The sequence below is a fragment of the Humulus lupulus genome, chromosome 3, assembly GCF_963169125.1.
Source record: "Humulus lupulus chromosome 3, drHumLupu1.1, whole genome shotgun sequence".
NCBI classification, from domain to species: domain Eukaryota; kingdom Viridiplantae; phylum Streptophyta; class Magnoliopsida; order Rosales; family Cannabaceae; genus Humulus; species Humulus lupulus.
The window spans coordinates 180,361,750-180,381,581 of record NC_084795.1 but is presented as its reverse complement, the minus strand read 5'-3'; the positions used below and the strand labels follow the sequence as shown (position 1 = coordinate 180,381,581).

The 19,832-nt window shown below is 31.6% G+C and overlaps 1 long non-coding RNA gene across 6 annotated transcripts; it reads left to right on the top strand.

Moving 5' to 3' along the window:
• Window positions 1-7,694: 7,694 nt before the first annotated feature.
• LOC133823311 (uncharacterized) lies at window positions 7,695-13,708 on the top strand. Of its 6 annotated transcripts, XR_009888237.1 has the most exons (13): window positions 7,696-7,855; window positions 8,022-8,105; window positions 8,379-8,472; window positions 8,583-8,657; window positions 8,805-8,882; window positions 9,213-9,228; window positions 9,318-9,527; window positions 9,690-9,743; window positions 9,895-12,218; window positions 12,296-12,400; window positions 12,484-12,652; window positions 12,740-12,832; window positions 13,446-13,708. It is a non-coding gene; the product is annotated as an uncharacterized LOC133823311 (long non-coding RNA). The 6 variants fall into 6 exon arrangements; XR_009888240.1 differs by lacking the exon at window positions 13,446-13,708 and having other exon boundaries at window positions 7,695-7,855; window positions 8,025-8,105; window positions 12,740-13,072; XR_009888238.1 differs by lacking the exon at window positions 13,446-13,708 and having other exon boundaries at window positions 9,321-9,527; window positions 12,740-13,072.
• The last annotated feature ends 6,124 nt before the right edge of the window (window positions 13,709-19,832 follow it).

Sequence of the window (19,832 nt, the reverse complement as noted above, 5' to 3'; positions counted from 1 at the left end):
AATTTGAATTTTCTGTTCAACAGATGCCCATAACTCGATCAAAAACGCGTAAGAGCAAGTCCAACTTGTTGAGGGCTGTTTCTAGCTCGGATTCCACAGAATTTCAAATATGCCAAAGAGAGGCGATATATCGCCTGCCCCTATATCCTGAGCCTCCATTGTTTCTCTCGTTCAAAGTCGACGTGTTTTCCATATCACCCATAAGCGATATATCATCCCCTATAGCTGCGATATATCGGCATATGCTAATATTTGAAACACGTTTTTGCACACTTTCAGCACACTTGAAGTTTCTTAAAAGATCTTTGACTGAATAAATGTGATCCTAACAGCTGCTAGAAGGTTCTAGACCTTCTAGATCTATCCTTTATTAATTTATTCATCTAAAATCCTTAAATCCTTAATAAACATGCACGTGACAAGTATCACGTTCTTAATTATTCTATCTAAACCTTAGGTTATAATAAATATCATTTCTAGGACCAACTATATTAATCAAACCTTATGTTAAAATTAATATTTCTAAACTATATGTTAAACTTATAAAATTTATAACTATTTCTACGAGTTTCCAACTAAATCTTGGCTTGAACCAATAATCACGAAAACTAAAATACTACAAGCTACTACTACTACTATCTAGCTAAGTAAAATTCTGAGACGCTACAATTTCCCTTACTTAAAAGAATTTCGTCCCCGAAATTTACTTACCAAACAATTTCGGATACCGTGCTCGAATGTCTTCCTCCAACTATCTAGCTAAGTAAAATTCAGAGACGCTACATGGAGTGACTTGAATAGTGGGAGGATGAGGTGGAAAAGATCTGACATTTTTGGAGAAAAGAGTGGTCCCCACATGTAGAGAGAGAAAGAGAGGGTTTATACCCCTTTTTTTTAGCCCAAAAAGAGATCATCTTCTCAATAACAAACCCCTGCCGCCCATCACCATTTGAGGATAATTTTCTGCACCTTTTGAGCTGAAACATCAAGAAAAGAAGAGGAAAAACCTAGGAGAAGGAAGCTAGAAGAAGAAGAAGAGTTAGAAGACAAAAATAGAAGATTTCTATCATTTTGGCTTGTCTTTCTAAACTCTCTTTTCCTATAATTTTATTTTTCTCATCTTGAACTCTTGAGATAATGTTAAATATATATATTGTGGTGATTTGGGTATTTTGATTATGAGCTAATTTGTTTGTGTTAGGGATATTGATGAACCCTAATTTGTACTCAACCCCAAAGTGTTGAATGTTTTATACAATTTTTCACTTGTTCATTTGAGCTATATTTATTGTGCAAAATTTTGCTTGAGAATGATCAACTTAGGTGAGAAACAAGCTAGTTTTAATTCCAGAATGGTTGGAATTAGTGGAAATGCTTGATTGATGCATATTGATAATTTTGTTATTGATTAGTGGATAACTTAGGGATATTTTATTCACCTTGCAAACTTGAAGGAATGATGCTTGAAATTATGTTCTTGAAATTAAATTTATCATAAGAGTATGTGAATTTAATTGATGGAACTTTTGTTAGGAGTGTGTCCTAAAAGCATGTAAAGACATTTTTTTTCTGTGAATAAATAAATACAATGGTTTATTATTATTGTTATATTTAGATTGTTAAATTATTGTTTGAATAATTTTGTAAATATCTGAAAAATTCCATATTCATTATTGAGGATGTGATCTTGTATTAGTACGAGAGAATTAAGATCACATGAATGAATAAAAATAGTCAACAACAACAAATTAAAGTTATGGAATTCTTTAATTGGAGTTGTAAGTACGGTTTATTGAGTACCATAATGATACAAATAATCTAGATTCAGATTATTGATGTGGAAAGACATCTCAGTAAAGGTGTTTTATATAATATGATTATATATGACATGGACCGATGTGAATTAAAGTCTTTATCCAAAAACCATTTAACAATAAAGACTTGTAATTCATATCATAACTGATGATCATTTTTAGACCAACCTAAATCCTGAGTGTTCATGAACTCCTGTTCATGTTTATTAAATCTTTTGATTCATTCGTTAAGGTCTCTTCAAAGAATGAGGCTAATGACTTTTGTTTTGGAGATTTAATATCATGGATGGCTGGGAACATGTATCAACAATACAGAATCTAATATTTCCTAACGGATCGTATATTAGTTCCCTTAAGGGTTAATTTTGGAATTGAATGATTTTGAGCTCAAATCTGTAATTAGATTATAGATTAATTATTCACTAGTGAATTAATGGTACTTAAGGAATAAGAAGTCAATTAGAAAGGTAAAATGGTAATTCTTCCATTCTAATTTATGAACTAATTAATTAGAGGGTTGAACTATTGTAAGATGGTTATATCAATGGACGACTTAAGAAAAGATTTATGTAAAAGTATATCTATAACATAAAGAGTGCAATTCTGAATTTATAGTGGAGTAATATCAGAATTAATAAATTAACTATTATAATTAAAGAGTTTAATTATTTAATTTATTTATTGGAGCTTAATGTTATAGGTCCATGGTCCCCAAAATGGCTCAAACAATCACTGACAAAGGTAAACACAAAAATGGGCAAAAAGGACTTATGTGATAAGTAAAATATTTTTCTATGTATCAAACATAATTATTGTTTAATTATGTATAATTAATTAATTATTTGATTTAACAAAAATATAACTAATTTTGAATTAATTTATTTTTTGGGATTTTTGGTATTTAAATAATAATAAAAATTGTCATGTGCTACACACATAAGAGACTGTGTTCAGTTTCTTGATTCCACAATTTTAGTTATTTAAATATTAAATAAATAATGAGATATTTTAATATGATTAAAATATTATTATTTAAACAAAAATCTGATAACTGATCAGTTATTTTGAATTTGTTTAAAATAACAAATATTTTAATATATTGGATATATTAAATATAGGATATCAGCTTTACAGAACGTAACTTTTCAGGGATAGAAAAATATCTAGAAATCTCTCTCAGAGAAAGAGAACAGTGACACAAACAAAAGTCATTGTTCTTCACAAAACCTAGGTCCAAACTTTATTAGATCTCATGTGTTGAGAACATTTGATAAATAGCTTTTGCCTATTGTTTGTATAGCGAGCCCACACTCGTTCTTTGTGTGCTGAGAACATTTTGGAAGATCTTGGTGTGAGATCTCAAGGATTTAGCCATACAAAAAGATAGCAGCAAGGAAGGACCTAAGGTAATTTTTCTATTCTTGTCTTTGATTCAATATAGATATATGTATGTGAAGAAGTAGATCTAGAAATCTTTTGGGATTAAACTGACAATTTGATTGTTGTTCCGCTGAGTATAATCTTGATTTGATCAATATGTATTGAATCTGTGTGGGTTTAATTTTATGCATTTATTTATTTTGATGAATGGATGGATGGCTTAATGTGATTGAATGCATGGGAATGTTGAATCGTTAATTATATTGTGTTTTTGGGTTAGGTTTTGTTTATGATTAGATCATTGTGTAAGCCATTAAAGGGAATAGGATTTATGTAATTTTATTTGGTTTTTGACACCATAAAATTGTAATTCCGATCACACAAAAGTCAGAACGGAGCCCAGGATTCAGAATTCAGCCACCGATCCTCCGAGGTCGACCTCCGAGCCGCTGGCGTACGGAACCGTACAGTCCAACCCTGGCACCCCGTTTTGACGCCACGTCTCCCCGCCTGACTGGTCCAGAATTTTTTTTATTTTTTTATTTTTTCTGAAATTAATCTGTTATTTTTTTAAAATTTTAAAGTGTTCAAATATCCTATTTTTGAAATTTGATATTTAAATAATGAGATATTTTTGTTATCTTAACAACAAAAAATTTAATATCTTATTTAAAATTTATTTTTTCAAAATAACAGATTTTAATTTAAATTCATTTCAGTTTTAATTAAAAATGGTTTTAATTAAAAGGAAAAATAAAAATAATGATTATTTAAAAGTTTGTTTTAATTAATCAAAATAATTAGAAAATTTGTTTTCTTATTATTATTCTGGACCAACAACGACACATATCCTACTGACAAAGTAAAGAAGCCCGATGGAGTTCAAGGCGGATTTATTTTAATTTTATAAAGTGGTTGTAAAATTAGAAATACCCAAAAGCACCCGGTTCAACATTTATTGTTTATTTATTTATTTAAATAATTATTTTCATGTGATTGATGTGATTGATAACATGTTCATGCATTGTATGCCATATATGAAAACCCAAACATTCATAATCATGCATCTCATTAGTAGAAACATGATTATTAGGATTGTCCTATATGTTTATATGAATTGTTTTGAGAAATCAATTGCATGTAAATTACTTAGTTTTATTTTGAAAACTTGGTAAAATATCACACCGAATTTTAAGTCTTTATGACTTCATTTCTTTAAACCAACTTTATTTTAAAAGTGTTTTTTTAGTAAATATTAGATGAACATAATTGGTAATTTAAAATTGGATATGGACCTAGAAACTCGCTTTCTTTCCAATTTTAATTATGTTCATAAGGTTTAAGGATGTTATAATTAATTTGGAATTAATTAGGTTAAAAACACTTATTTCAAAATATTGAGTGGGAGAGGGTTGATATCTCAAACATAACCCATGGTCTCCATTATTAATATAACACCGTGAGATATGAATAGCGCCTCGCGACGACTTTGTTTTCGTCCCCCTAAGGAAGGTGTCTGGACATATCAATAGCAAGGTTGTATTTCTTACATAGATAGGAACTAATGATGTATTTTAGGCTTGACCAACCCTAAGGCGGCATGTCCTAAATTAAGTCATGAACTCCGAAATAATGGGTTACACTCACAAAGTTATAATTAAGCTCGTGCAGTGAATAATCATAACTTGACCAAACTAAGCGGTACTTTAATGTTTAAAAGAGAAAATAAAGAGTTATTTTAAGTTTTAAACAATAAAGATAAGAATGTCTTATAAATTCTCTAAAATTAATTTGACCGACCCTAAGGCGACACTTTAATTGTTAGAAAATTTTATCGTGGAAATTAATCTTTATTTTATGTGTTTTAATTGTGCTCATGCATCACGTTTAATTTCTAAAAACTTTGATAGTTATTATTCTAAATGTACGCCCTGTTTTTCCCACGGGCTGATTAGCAGGCCGAGCTTCGGACTAATCATGCTTAGTCCATAAACATCCCCTAGGTCGGAGATCCCGTCTTGAGGTCGTACCCCCCTTTAGCTCGAGGAATCCTCAAGGGCTCGCCAAGACTCCCAAGACTGGAGCAAAGAATCGGAAGGCCGAAGGTCGGGTCAGATGCACAGCTCGTGGTACGAGCTAGATATGGAGGCTATGACCCCTTGTAAAGTCAACACACACAAGATAAACGTGCATATATCTAACATCACGTGTCCGATATCTCCCTGACTTCTCGGACACGCTGCAGGAACGTGCGTGTTCAGACACCCACGGCTGGGTTGGGCCGTGCGGCCCATTATCTCCTTACCTATCGATTTGACCATACTTATGTGTCAGGTTTAGGAATTAATCATGAATGTCACAGAGTTGATATGACAAATAAGAAGGTCACGGGATGACCTCCTTACCAACTTCCAGGTGCCTTCTCCTATAAATATGGAGACCCTGGGAGTTGATAAGGGTTGGAAAAAATAGTCTCTGGAGAGATATACTTTGTAACCAAATACCCAGAATATATCAATAATATTGACTAGTGGAGTAGAAGGGTTTTAACCTTTGAACCACTTAAAAACGTGTCTTGAGTCACCTATTTCATTCCCTGAGATCTTATATCTGTTACGGTTCTACATTCAGCACTAATCCCTTCCTCTCCTTCTCTTAATTACCTGTTGCCGAAGAACCGCGTCAACACTAAATATAATAATATTTATTACAAGAAAAATGTCTATTGATGAATTACACACCGATGCCTTTCTCAAATCCTTGGTTTTTGAACCTGAAAATATGCAACACTGATTTCGAGGCATGTTGACTATTTTTTTCTTATAAGAAGAAGATGTCAACTGTCTGTGAAAAACCTCCAACAGAACCACCTCTGGCTACTAGCTATGAAGCAGATGAAAAATATGCAAATTGAATGAAATCCGATCGGTTGGCACGTTATTGCATGCTTTCAACCATGCCTGACGAAACAAAGGAAAAATATATACTCTATGACTCAGCACATGAGATGTGGCGAGCAATGACAGAGGAAGTCTTTGCCGAGTGTCATCGTTTATCTCAAACGAAAAAGGTGAATAAGATTCACATATATTTTTTCAACTTTGAATAATATATTCAAATACAATGAATATCATATTCAAATTTTTGGATAGTAGATTCAAAAATATACACTACTACAATCTGGACATCAGTCATCGGCCATGAGAGGTCGGTTCCGCTTAAACTGACTTACCGCATGTTCATAAGTCGGTTTACACAGAACCGACATATCATGTATAACAAAGGTAAGCATAGGAGGTCGGTTATGCCGGAACCGACCTACCATGTGGACATGGTAGGTCGGTTCCTGCAAAACCGACATCCCATGTTAATCATGGAGGTCAGTTCTGTGTGGACCGACTTACCATGTCCTACATTTCTAACATGGTAGGTCGGTACTATATGAACCGACTTATCATGTCACATTTTTATTTATTTTACATTATTTGAATTTTAAAATGCAATAATTTATTTAGTAGTGTATGAAATAAATGTAAAATTTTTATATTTATTAATGTACATTATAATGTTTTGAAATATAAATAGATTAGTCAAATTAATCAATTATTTATAATATAAAAAATAAATATATTTTATAATGAAAAAATATTTTAATTGAATAATATTTATAATTTAAAATAAAAAAATTTATAAATATTTTAATGTATTTAATTAATATTTTTAAATGACATGGTAGGTCGGTTGTGTGGGAACTGACTTTTCATGTGACATGGATCAAATTAATCAATTATTTATAATATAAAAAAATAATTATATTTTATAATGAAAAAATATTTTAATTGAATAGTATTTATAATTTAAAATAAAAAATTTTATAAATATTTTAATGTATTTAATTAATATTTTTTTAAATGACATGGTAGGTCGGTTGTGTAGGAACTGACTTTTCATGTGACATGGTAGGTTGGTTCTATGGACTGACCTATCATGTCATAAAAATATATTGTTAAAGATATAGTCTAATTTGTTTTTGTATTATTTGAATTTTAAAATATATTACTTTATTAAACAATACACATATATAATTGATTTGTGAATGCAATAAGTATAAAAATTATTTATTTATTAATATTATATATTATAATTTTTAAAATATTAATTAATTAATTATTCAGAATTAAAAAAAATTAATTTAGTTTTTAATAAGAAAACATTTTAATTTATACATGACATATTTATAAATATTAGAAAAAAAAGTAAATAAGTTGGAGATTTATAATTTTAAAATAAAATATCAACATATTAAAGTTATATATTTTTTAATTTTAACATCATAAGTCGGTTCTATAACAGACATATTATGCTGCAACATAGGTCGATTGCTAATGAACTGACTTATCATGTTAAAATTATATATATTTAGCTTTAACAGCATAAGTCGGTTCTAGAAATGACTTATTATGCTACATCATATGTCAGTTGCTATTGGACTGACATATCATGTTAAAATTAGGGTGAAAAAAAAAAAACCACAAATCTCGCGCATTCTCCTATTCTTCACTGTACACCCCCACGAAATTTTTTTATTCTTGTCTTCTTCATTCCGGCAACTACAGCGACTCCTCAACTCCGGTCGGCAGCAGCTCCTCCTCAATTCGTTGGTGATTTCTCTCTCTCTCTCTCTCTCTCTCTCTATATATATATATATAAATTATGGATTGAAGCGTATATGTGGATTGATATCCTTCTCTTAGTTTCTCTGGTCTCTTCTCCATTGTGGTTTATATATCATTATCTGGGTTTTTCATGACCATTTTTTTTTTCCAGAAGAAGCCATTATCTTACTCCGGAAAATGTGGAATTACTTAATACTTTTCAAGAATTTGCGAGTGGAATTACCAATCTAAAAATGTGAGACAACATTCCAGTGAATCCAATGTCATTATGTGATTTTATGTCTTTCAGTTGGGTTTTTATGATGATCAGAGTATCTTTGATATTTACTATCACTTAGTTGGGCTTTTCCTTCGGTTCTCTTATCTCATCCACCACCACTTTGTCATTTCTGATGCTTATCGGAAAAATAAAGGACTGAGCAGACTATATTTTAATTCCTTTATATTGCTTAGTATTTTGGTGGTCATCAATTCAGCAACAATAATTTGCATATTCATGTAAATGCAGATACACCTTTTTGATATTGACATTCCTGGGAAGATTACTTTTATTGAATCGAAGACTCTAACTGTTGGCCATAATCCTACAATTGTGGACACAGGTTCTTGATGATCACACTATCTTGTTCATTCGTTTTGGCAAATTTCGTTTTGCTGATAAAAGGGAATACAATTTTTTGATGAGAAATTAACCATTAAATAATTTATGCAGATGTGGGAAGAATCGGTATAGGTATATGTTATGATCTTCGGTTCCAGGAACTAGCAATGATTTATGCAGCAAGAGGTTGGCATTTTATTTAACTACGGTAGTTTTGATTTCCTATAATTGACTTTTGAAACTGCTCTGAACAAACCATTTTACTCTTTTCTCGGGAAACAAATTTTCTGTTTAGTTATTTAACTTGACAGCATAGAAGTTTTTTTGTTGCAGGTGCTCACTTGCTATGCTATCCTGGGGCTTTCAACATGACTACCGGACCTGTGCATTGGGAATTGCTACAAGGGCAAGGTATCATAACTGTTTCATTCAGGTTTTCATATTTCTTCACTGCATGGAGTTGCTTGGCTTGGCTTGACTTGTGTATATCAGTCATCTTTATTGATATGGTGAAAGAAGCAATTTGTCTATATTGGAAGTTGTTCAAAATATGTTCATTTACAATAAAAAAGAAACTACTTTTGCACTCATTTTGAGAAATGTAAAATTTTATGCTGACTCATTCTTAACCATTTTGTTGTCCATGCTAAACAAAATTTGTTCTTTAGATTTTATTATCAATGGTATTTATTTCCAGCACAAAATCATTCTCACTTGAATTCCCTCTTCTGTCATGTGCAGGGCTGTAGATAATCAGGTATAATAACAAATCTCTTATCTGTTTTACACCAAATTCCAGAGTTCCAATACAAGAAAGTTGTTTTTTCATGACCATTTTTTTTCTAGAAGAAGTCGTGTTGAGACTTGAGAGCAAGTAACAAGTAGTCCTCACTAGAGAAGACAAAGAAGTGAATAAGTCATATAGTTTTCTTAGATAGCCTAATCTAAAAGCAAAGTCACTTCAATACTGACAAATATTGAAAGAAGAAATAAGAAAAAGACAGAAAAAATGGTGCTCCTGACACTCCAAGTGACGTTTGCACCTTGACTAAAATGGTATGATGGCAAAGTAATTTCTCATTTCTTTAATCATCTTCTTTATTGATTATGAATTATATATATAAGCATTTTTAGATTTTTTTTATATATATGGAATTTGGGCTTCTTATTTTGCTCTGTACATTCATATTAATACTTGTATGTACTCCTTCCTTGTAGCATAACTCCTCCCCATCATTGACTTGAGGCCATGGGGCTTTGCCAAGTATTTATGTAAATCTTGACTAATCTCTTATCTATTAATCTTGACTAAATCTTGTATTATACTATAATATATACTCATTAAGGTTGTAAGTTCTAAATGATCAATGAGCTTAATTTTTATTTGTCTAGTAATCTTTAAGGTATTAATTTAATTTTGTAGGTTTTGGGTGGAAATATTAGCAAGGATCATTGCCAAGTGAATTAATTTGCTTGATTATTGTTAATTGCAAGAGGTACGTATGTTCTCTTATTTTTTTTATAAATATTATTATAAAAATGTTAGAGGAGTTTGAATATCTTAAATATTCATCCATAGTGAAGTAGGTTCTGAGATTAAAATTGTGTGTTGCGGTGATAATAGAAGGTTGAGAACTTGTGTATTTTAGTGAAGTAGTTTCTGGGAAATTTATTTGTGTGCTGCGGAGATATAAGGAAGAAACTTATTGTGTGTTGTTTGAATTGCTTGGTTCTCTATTGACAGATGGTTAGGTCACTATTACAAGAGAAATGTTGCCAAAATTCATCTTGAATTATGTTTTATTTTCTTATATTTAAATTATGTTGTGCTTGCATTGTTATTTTTTTATTGGTATGGGGAAGCTCTGTCAAAATTTAAGTTAAAAAGATAGTGTATTAATAGGAATATGACAGCGCTAAAATATTGTATTCAAGTCTTGGTGAAATTGCTTTTGTAATAATAAAGTAATTATGTTTTCACGTATTGTGGTGTTTAACATTCTAACCATTAAACAATCATACACTATAATGATTAGTTTTATTGTATAAAAAATAAATAGATAGCAATTCCAAATAGCAAAGAACAAAAAGATATCCTCTCCAATTCGAAAGTTAAGAGTCCTTTAGCTAGCACAATTCAATAAGTTGCTTATTCTCAATTACTCAGTTGTAGCAAACTGAAAAAAAAATATATACACATATATGATAAGTGGCTAATATTTTGTCATATTGATTAATGATAAGTTACTCATTAGCATGATACTTATAATACATAATATAATCCATTTGAACTACTAATTAATACTTAAAAAACTATTGAGAGATTGGTCAAAATTGTAAAATGGCCATTGTTTGATCATGATTATCTCTTTCTTTCAATAGCAATTTTTTTGTCTCTTTTGTGGTTCTTAAGGACACGGATCACTTATATATTCTACCCATTTGAATACATATTTATCTATTTAACTCAACCCCGCCACACCACGCCACACATGTCACACACACCTTGAGTCATCTTTACTTGACACACCTTTCTACTTTTGCTAAATTTAAATCATGAAAAAAGCCACACTTTATTGCCTAACTATCCTATCGGAGTCTATTAATTCTATATAAGCTTCAATCAATATCTTCTAAGTCATCTCAAACAATTATTGAACATCTACATTTTACTTGCTGCGTGTTTCTACTATGGCACTTCCTCAAGCCAACTTCGGTACCTTTTCTAGTTTTTATTCTAGTTCGAATTAAGATGTTTGCATGCCATGTCTTCAAGGCCAAAGTCTATTGATGTTGATTGGACTACAAAAGTGATCTCTCATGTTCGTGCTCACCAACCTCTCTTTCTCTATATGTATCTTAATATATTTGGATATATATATACACATTGATCTCTCATATGTGTGCACTTCAATTTCTATTTCTCTCTCCCTATATATGTTATTACTCTCCTGTCATGATTACAAATACAGCACAATCATGATTTTTTTTTTTAAATCAAATTCTGGTGTCTATTTTAAAAATAAAAACAACAGAGTCTGGTTCTGGGCATAAGAATAACTACTTTAAGACAAAAAACATATTACAAAAACTTCTTAAGCATATTATATATGGAATTTTATTTTCATTTTCCTGACCTTTTTTTCTTTTGACTTCTTCGACTAGTACATTTTATAACTCACTCAATGTTATAAAGAAAGCCAAATAGAAACATTCAAAGAGGCAAAACAGAGCAAGATTTTCAAAGTTCTTATTTGAAATATACCTCGAGCATTAACAAATCTAATGCAATGCTTCCATTTCAAATCCCTACAAAAATAAAGCTACATTTCGTGAGTAAAAAGAAACCAATGAAACTGAAAAAATAGAATGGAAAAAAGTATAAACCCCATGCCAAAAAGCTATTCTTTCTCACTACAGGAGTTATCGTCAGGTCAAAACTCAAAAGGGCATATGCACAATAAGATGAAAAATAAAAAGTTAAATCAAGAATAAATCTGATCAAATAAAAAAAATCATATTCTATAATAAAACAAACCACTGATCACAATGGTTAGATAAAAAAAAAACTTCAGTAATGAAACTAGTCGAACTTGAGATGAGAGAAGGAGATGCGAGAAAGTATATAGGTCAAAACCATTGGTTATCAAATGTTGGATCCACTAAAGAAGAGCGAGTTGAATGGGTATCAAATTGTATGCTTGATTCAAATCCGGGTCAGATGTGGTTGTTGCCATATCATAAGGGGTAAGTTTTTTACTTTTAGTATTTTGTTAGTGAATATATATAATATTAATAATGAAATATTTTTGTGTTTTTGTTAGAAAGCATTGGATGCTTATAATAATTGATTTTGATCACCAATTGTGCTATTTCCTGGATTCTCTTCACAATTTTCCACCAGATGAAATCAAATCTCTCATTTCTCGGTAAAAATCTTACCAATTAACTGCATAATCTTTAATTCATTTAAAATTAACAACATCTAAATGTTTATGTTATTATTATTTAGTGTCTTTCAACATTTACACACAAATAATGCAAAAACTAAGGAAGTCGCGTGGAGAACAGTTAAGTGTCCTCGTCAACCATTACAATCAGTACAATGTGGGTCCTATGTTATGAGGATGATGAAGGACTTCGTGACAAATGAGTTTTCAATGCGATGGATAACTAGTAATGTAAGTGAAAATATTCATTATTAAAGTTCTAGCTTTACCTTAAGATTAAATATATTAATTCAACTCATGCAATGAATTTTATTTTAGTGTGGCGGGAAGAACTATTACACAAAGGATGAGATCAATGAAGTACGTGAAGAATGGGCACAATGCGTCATGGATTTGATGAGTACTACATAGGTCCACTCACTTTTGTTAACTTAGACTTTTAATGAGATATACTTACAATGTTAACTTAGACTTTCTTGAAGATATACACACTTTTGTTGCCTAACTATAGTTTACAATGCTTATGTGAGTCATTTTGTAATTAACTTAAGACTCGTTATTTTAGATACTTAGTTCAAATTCTAGTATTTTATATTATTGTGATATATGTTTTGTTTTGTTCAGTTTGTTTGTATAAAAAAACATGATTTGTTTTGGGCATAATACACTTTTTAAGAGAAAAAAAACACCATAAGTCGGTTCTACTAAAACTGACAATAGATGTCTACACCATAAGTCGGCTGTGAACCGACATATCATGTTTTACACCAGAGGTCGGTGTACAACCGACCTACCATGTCATACACTAGAGGTCGGTTTGCAACCGACGTACCATGTCTTACACCAGATGTCGGTTTGGCGCCAACTGACCTACCATGTTTTTACATCATAAGTCACTGCATGGGAAGTCAGTTCCCAACCGACTTATGAACATTCAGATGTCAGTTTTTAACCGACTTATCATATAATTTTTGTAGTAGTGATATGTCACTAAACTATTTTTCTTTTGTTTTTCCTTTCGCAGAATCATAACCCTGAAAAGGAGAAAGAGACTAATGAGGATTTGAATAGAAAGTAAAGAGATGGAGAAGTTGGAGTGTAGTTTTTATTTAGTAATTTTATTGTTAGTTGAACAATTTAAATTTCTTTATTTCGTTTTAGAAATTTTAGATTTCTTTAAACAAAGAAAACTACAGTCTAGAAATTTAGTTTATTGTTAGTAATTTTGATTATTAATGTTTGGAAACTTATTTCTATTTTTGCATAACATTTATTTCTTTTATTAATAAAGTAGTTATTATTTAAAGAAATTATCTATTTACTTGTTATGCAAATGTTTTGGGATAAATAAAGTTTACATACTTATAATGAATGACAATTTTTTTTATAATTTTGAATTATTTAAAAAACAGCTAATCCTAAATCTATTAAACTGATTCCGATAGTGAAACATATCTGTGACACTTGAGATTGGACCATATTGGTCTAGACAGAATAAATAGGCTTGTAAAGGATAGTCCTCTAAGAGAACCATTTATTGGATCTCTCCCTATTTGTAAATCTTGTCTAGAAAACAAAATGACCAAGAGACCTTTCTTTGCTAAAGGTTCAAGAGCCACAGAACCACTTTAGCTAGTACACATGGATGTTAGCGATCCACTTAATGTACAAGCAAGAGGAGGTTATGAATATTTCGTCACTTTCATTGACGATTATTCAAGATATGGTTACCTATACTTAATGCAAAGAAAATCTGAAACTTTTGGAAAGTTCAAAGAATTTCAAGCAGAGGCTGAAAAGCAATTAGGTAATTCACTAAAAAGAATTTTGATTTGATCGAGGAAGAGAGTACTTGGATTGTGAATTCAAGAACCATCTACGTGAGCATGGCATTCAATCCCAACTCACTACACCTGAAACAACACAGTAAAATGATGTTTCGGAAAGTCGGAATAGGACGTAATTAGATATGGTTGGATGAATGATGAGTTTCTCATCATTACCACTGTCATTCAGGGGATATGCGATTCAATGTGTTCTATACATATCGAATGATGTTCCATCTAAGTCTATCCAAAAGACACCCATAGAATTATGGAATGGTTGTAAACCTAGTCTACACCATTTTCAAATTTGGGGGTGTCCTGCATACGTGCTTAAAAGGGAAGACCGGGAAGTTGGAAACGCGCTCTGAAGTGTGTATGTTTGTGGGATATTACAAAGAGACTAGAGGTGAAATTTTCTATAGTCCAAAAGAAAATAAAACATTTGTATTGACAAATGCAACTTTTCTTGAATATGACTATGTTAATAACCACAAACCTCACAGAAAGGTTGTTCTGGAGGAGATGATCTCGAATGAAGTTGCAAAAGTCACCAGCAATGACCAATGAAAAACGGCAAGAGGAAACTACTAGTTCTAGTCAGAATAGTAGAGAACCTCGTCGTAGTGGGAGGGTTAGTAAGCAACCCACACGCTATGAACACGAAGTTCAAATGCTTGTGTCTGACACAAACAAAGACGATCCATTGACATTGGAAGATGCAATGAATCATTCTGACAAGGAAAAATGGCAAGAAGCCATGAACCAAGAAATGGAATCGGTGTATTCCAATTCTGTCTGGGTTCTTGAAGATCCACCTGAGAATATCAAACCCATTGGTTGCAAGTGGATATTCAAGAAGAAAAGAGGAGTGAATGGGAAAGTAGAGACTTTCAAAGCAAGGCTTGTAGCCAAAAGGTTACACACAGAAAGAAGGGGTTGACTATGAAGAAACCTTTTCTCCTGTAAGAAGGGGTTGACTATGAAGAAACCTTTTCTCCATTAGCCATGCTAAAATCCATTTGTATACTCTTGTCCATAGCTGCGTGCATGGATTACGAGATCTGGCAAATGGATGTCAAAGTAGCTTTTCTAAATGGCTACCTTGACAAAACCATTTACATGTCTCAACCAAAAGGGTTCAAATTAAAAGATCAAGAGCAAAAGGTTTGCAATCTTCTTAGGTCCATTCATGGACACAAACAAGCTTCTAGATCTTGGAATCTTAGATTTGATGACACAAGAAAAACATTTGGTTGTTGAACAAAATGTTGACGATCCTTGTGTCAATAAAGAAATAAAAGATGGTATAGTAGTATTCCTCGTTCTTTATGTTGATGATATCCTACTCATTGGGAATGATGTAGAGACATTATCAAATGTAAAGAACAGGTTAGCTAAACAATTCCAAATGAAATATTTGAGAGAAGCCAAGTATGTTATGGGCATTAAGATTCTTAGAGATAGACAGAACAAAACTTTGGCACTGTCTCAAGCAACTTATATTGATAAGCTGCTACAACGCTTTAATAAGCAAAACTCCAAGAAGGGTGATATGCCAACCCATTCTGGAGTATTCCTTTCCAAGGAGTAGTGTCTCGAAACATCTCAGGAAGAGGAAGACATGAGACAGTATCCCTATGCCTCAGCAGTAGGCAGTCTGATGTACGCCATGAGTGTACAAGACCTGACATTTGTTATGCAGTAGGGATAGTCAGTCGTTATCAATCCAATCCTGGATTGAGTCATTGGATTACAGTGAAGAATATTCTCAAGTATCTTAGAAATACTAGAGATTATATGCTTGTATATTCAGGTGGAGACCTGAACCCCACTGGTTACACTGATTCTGATTTTCAATCAGAAAGAGATAGTCAGAAATTGACTTATGGATTAGTGTTTATTCTTTGAGGAGGAGCATTAGTCTGAAGAAGCATTAAGCAAACCAGCATTGCAGACTCCACCATGGAAGTCGAGTGTATAGCGGCTTGTGAAGCAGCTAAGGAGGCTCTATGGCTGAAAAAGTTCTACACAGATTTGGAAGTAGTTCCAGAAGTGAAGAAACCACTTGTTCTTTACTGTGACAACAGTGGAGCAGTGGCCAATTTTAAATAACCAAGAAGCAACAAGAGGGGAAAGCATATAGAACGCAAATACCACTAACTCAGAGAAATCGTACATAGAGGAGATGTGTCCATTTTGAAGTCGTATCAGAACACAACCTCGCAAACCTGTTCACGAAGACGCTTCCAGCAAAGCAATTCGAGGGTCATGTACATAATATGGGATTGAGAGAAATGCCTCACTTGCTTTAAGTACAAGTGAGAGATTGTTAGGAGTGTGTCCTAAAAGCATGTAAAGACATTTGTTTTTCTGTGAAAAAATAAATACAATGGTTTATTATTATTGTTATATTTAGATTGTTAAATTATTGTTTGAATAATTTTGTAAATATCATAAAATTTTCATATTCATTATTGAAGATGTGATCTTGTATTAGTACGAGAGAATTAAGATCACATTAATGAATAAAAATAGTCAACAACAACAAATTAAAGTTATGGAAGTCTTTAATTGGAGTTGTAAGTACGGTTTACTGAGTATCATAATGATACAAATAATCTAGATTCAGATTATTGATGTGGAAAGACATCTCAGTAAAGGTGTTTTATATAATATGATTATATATGACATGGACCGATGTGAATTAAAGTCTTTATCCAAAAACCATTTAACAATAAAGACTTGTAATTCATATCATAACTGATGATCATTTTTAGACCAACCTAAATCCTGAGTGTTCATGAACTCCTGTTCATGTTTATTAAATCTTTTGATTCATTCGTTAAGGTCTCTTCAAAGAATGAGGCTAATGACTTTTGTTTTGGAGATTTAATATCATGGATGGCTGGGAACATGTATCAACAATACAGAATCTAATATTTCGTAACGGATCGTATATTAGTTCCCTTAAGGGTTAATTTTGGAATTGAATGATTTTGAGCTCAAATCTGTAATTAGATTATAGATTAATTATTTACTAGTGAATTAATGGTAGTTAAAGAATAAGAAGTCAATTAGAAAGGTAAAATGGTAATTCTTCCATTCTAATTTATGAACTAATTAATTAGAGGGTTGAACTATTGTAAGATGGTTATATCAATGGACGACTTAAGAAAAGATTTATGTAAAAGTATATCTATAACATAAAGAGTGCAATTCTGAATTTATAGTGGAGTAATATCATAATTAATAAATTAACTATTATAATTAAAGAGTTTAATTATTTAATTTATTTATTGGAGCTTAATGTTATAGGTCCATGGTCCCCGAAATGGCTCAAACAATCACTGACAAAGGTAAACACAAAAATGGGCAAAAAGGACTTATGTGATAAGTAAAATATTTTTCTATGTATCAAACATAATTATTGTTTAATTATGTGAAATTAATTAATTAATTATTTGATTTAACAAAAATATAATTAATTTATTTTTTGGGATTTTTGGTATTTAAATAATAATAAAAATTGGGAAAAATCACATGCCATCACTGGCATGTGGTACACGTGTAGCACAGTGCACAGTCACTGTGCTACACGCATAAGAGACCGTGTTCAGTTTCTTGATTCCACAATTTTAGTGATTAAAATATTAAATAAATAATGAGATATTTTTATATGATTAAAATATTATTATTTAAACAAAAATCTGATAACTGATCAGTTATTTTGAATTTGTTTAAAATAACAAATATTTTAATATATTGGATATATTAAATATAGGATATCAGTTTTACAGAATGTAACTTTTCAGGGATAGAAAAATATCTAGAAATCTCTCTCAGAGAAAGAGAACAGTGATACAAACAAAAGTCACTGTTCTTCACAAAACCTAGGTCCAAACTTTATCAGATCTCATGTGTTGAGAACATCTGATAAATAGTTTTTGCCTATTGTTTGTATAGCGAGCCCACACTCGTTCGTTGTGTGCTGAGAACATTTTGGAAGATCTTGGTGTGAGATCTCAAGGATTTAGCCATACAAAAAAATAGCAGCAAGGAAGGACCTGAGGTAATTTTTCTATTCTTGTCTTTGATTCAATATATATATATATGTATGTGAAGAAGTAGATCTAGAAATCTTTTGGGATTAAACTGACAATTTGATTGTTGTTCTGCTGCGTATAATCTATGATTTGATCAATAAAATCCAACAACTTTAACAGGAGCATTTGGAAAAAAATGGCATGTGCATTAAATTGGAAATCCTAGTTACAAGAGAACTTTGCTATGAACTTTGTTGCAACATTAGGGGAAAAAATATAAATTAGGGGGATTTGATATGCCTAACTTTTATCATAATATTAATCACAATTTGTCATTTCCTAGCTTTAGTGTTAAAGGCTTATTTTAATTCTCTTGTTTAGTCTTTTGAGTTCAATTAATTAAATCATTAAAAATTATTTGTACCCCAAATTGTTTGGTGTTGATTTTTACAATATTTGTTTGACAATCCTTGAGGAGACGATAAAAATTACTTTCATTATATTACTTGTTTGACGGCCATGTACACTTGCACACACTTAGGAAAATTCACAACATTACACGTGCACTTCACACCGTCCACTAGATCTCTAGTTCCCGATACCCACCATAGAAAAACCGACATCCTAAACCGAATAGTCGGACCTAATAACTACCACAAGGGGGAGGCTCTAAACACTTCATGTATACAGATGTTTGGTCTTTACACCTACAGGTGAGAGGACACATGATCTACCTATGATGACACAGAGGCTAGGTCATGAAACAACAATATGTACAAATCATGATCGCTATGGCTCTCATCAGTATAACCAAATGCAGGTAAACATGAAAATCAAGACATATATTCCCTTTATATTATAGAAAATTAGGCAGCATTACGACTGCACTTGAATAAAAACAAAAAATCATAACCTGCATAAATAATTGAACAAAAATATATTTGGCACTCAATACCCTCAAAACAGATCAGAAAACATGCAGATTAATTTTTCAAATTTTCAAATATTTTATAAATATCAAAATTTGAATATGTTTAATGTCATTCAATACAATTAAAATAACTCTAATAGTCAAGTTGAGTCCCTACCTCCTTAGAATTGTCAATTCAAGTCCAAAGCGACCCTCCTAAGCTTAACGATGATACTAGAATGATTTAGTCCCATTTTTATATCACGCTTTTCCTAGGTGCACCAAATGAGAAACTAATTATCATCATTGTATTATTTATTCAAAATCGTGTCCAACGACATATAATATGACTATATTTAAAATTTCATGCTCTGAAACTCATCCGAGCTGTGAATAGTGCCACCAGTGAGTGTTGTATCGGAAATGTCGATGGAAGTAGGCATGGCATATATCAAAATGAACACATTGGCGAGTAGATCATGTTCATTCCAACCATCGATCCAAAAAGTGCACAGACTCGTTGGAAATTCACCGAAAAGTGGCGGAGATATCCAAAATCTCGCCGGAGAAAAACGACAAGTTGACCGAAACAATTTAGTGGGTTTTGTTCCCCTTTCCATTCTGGTTCCAAA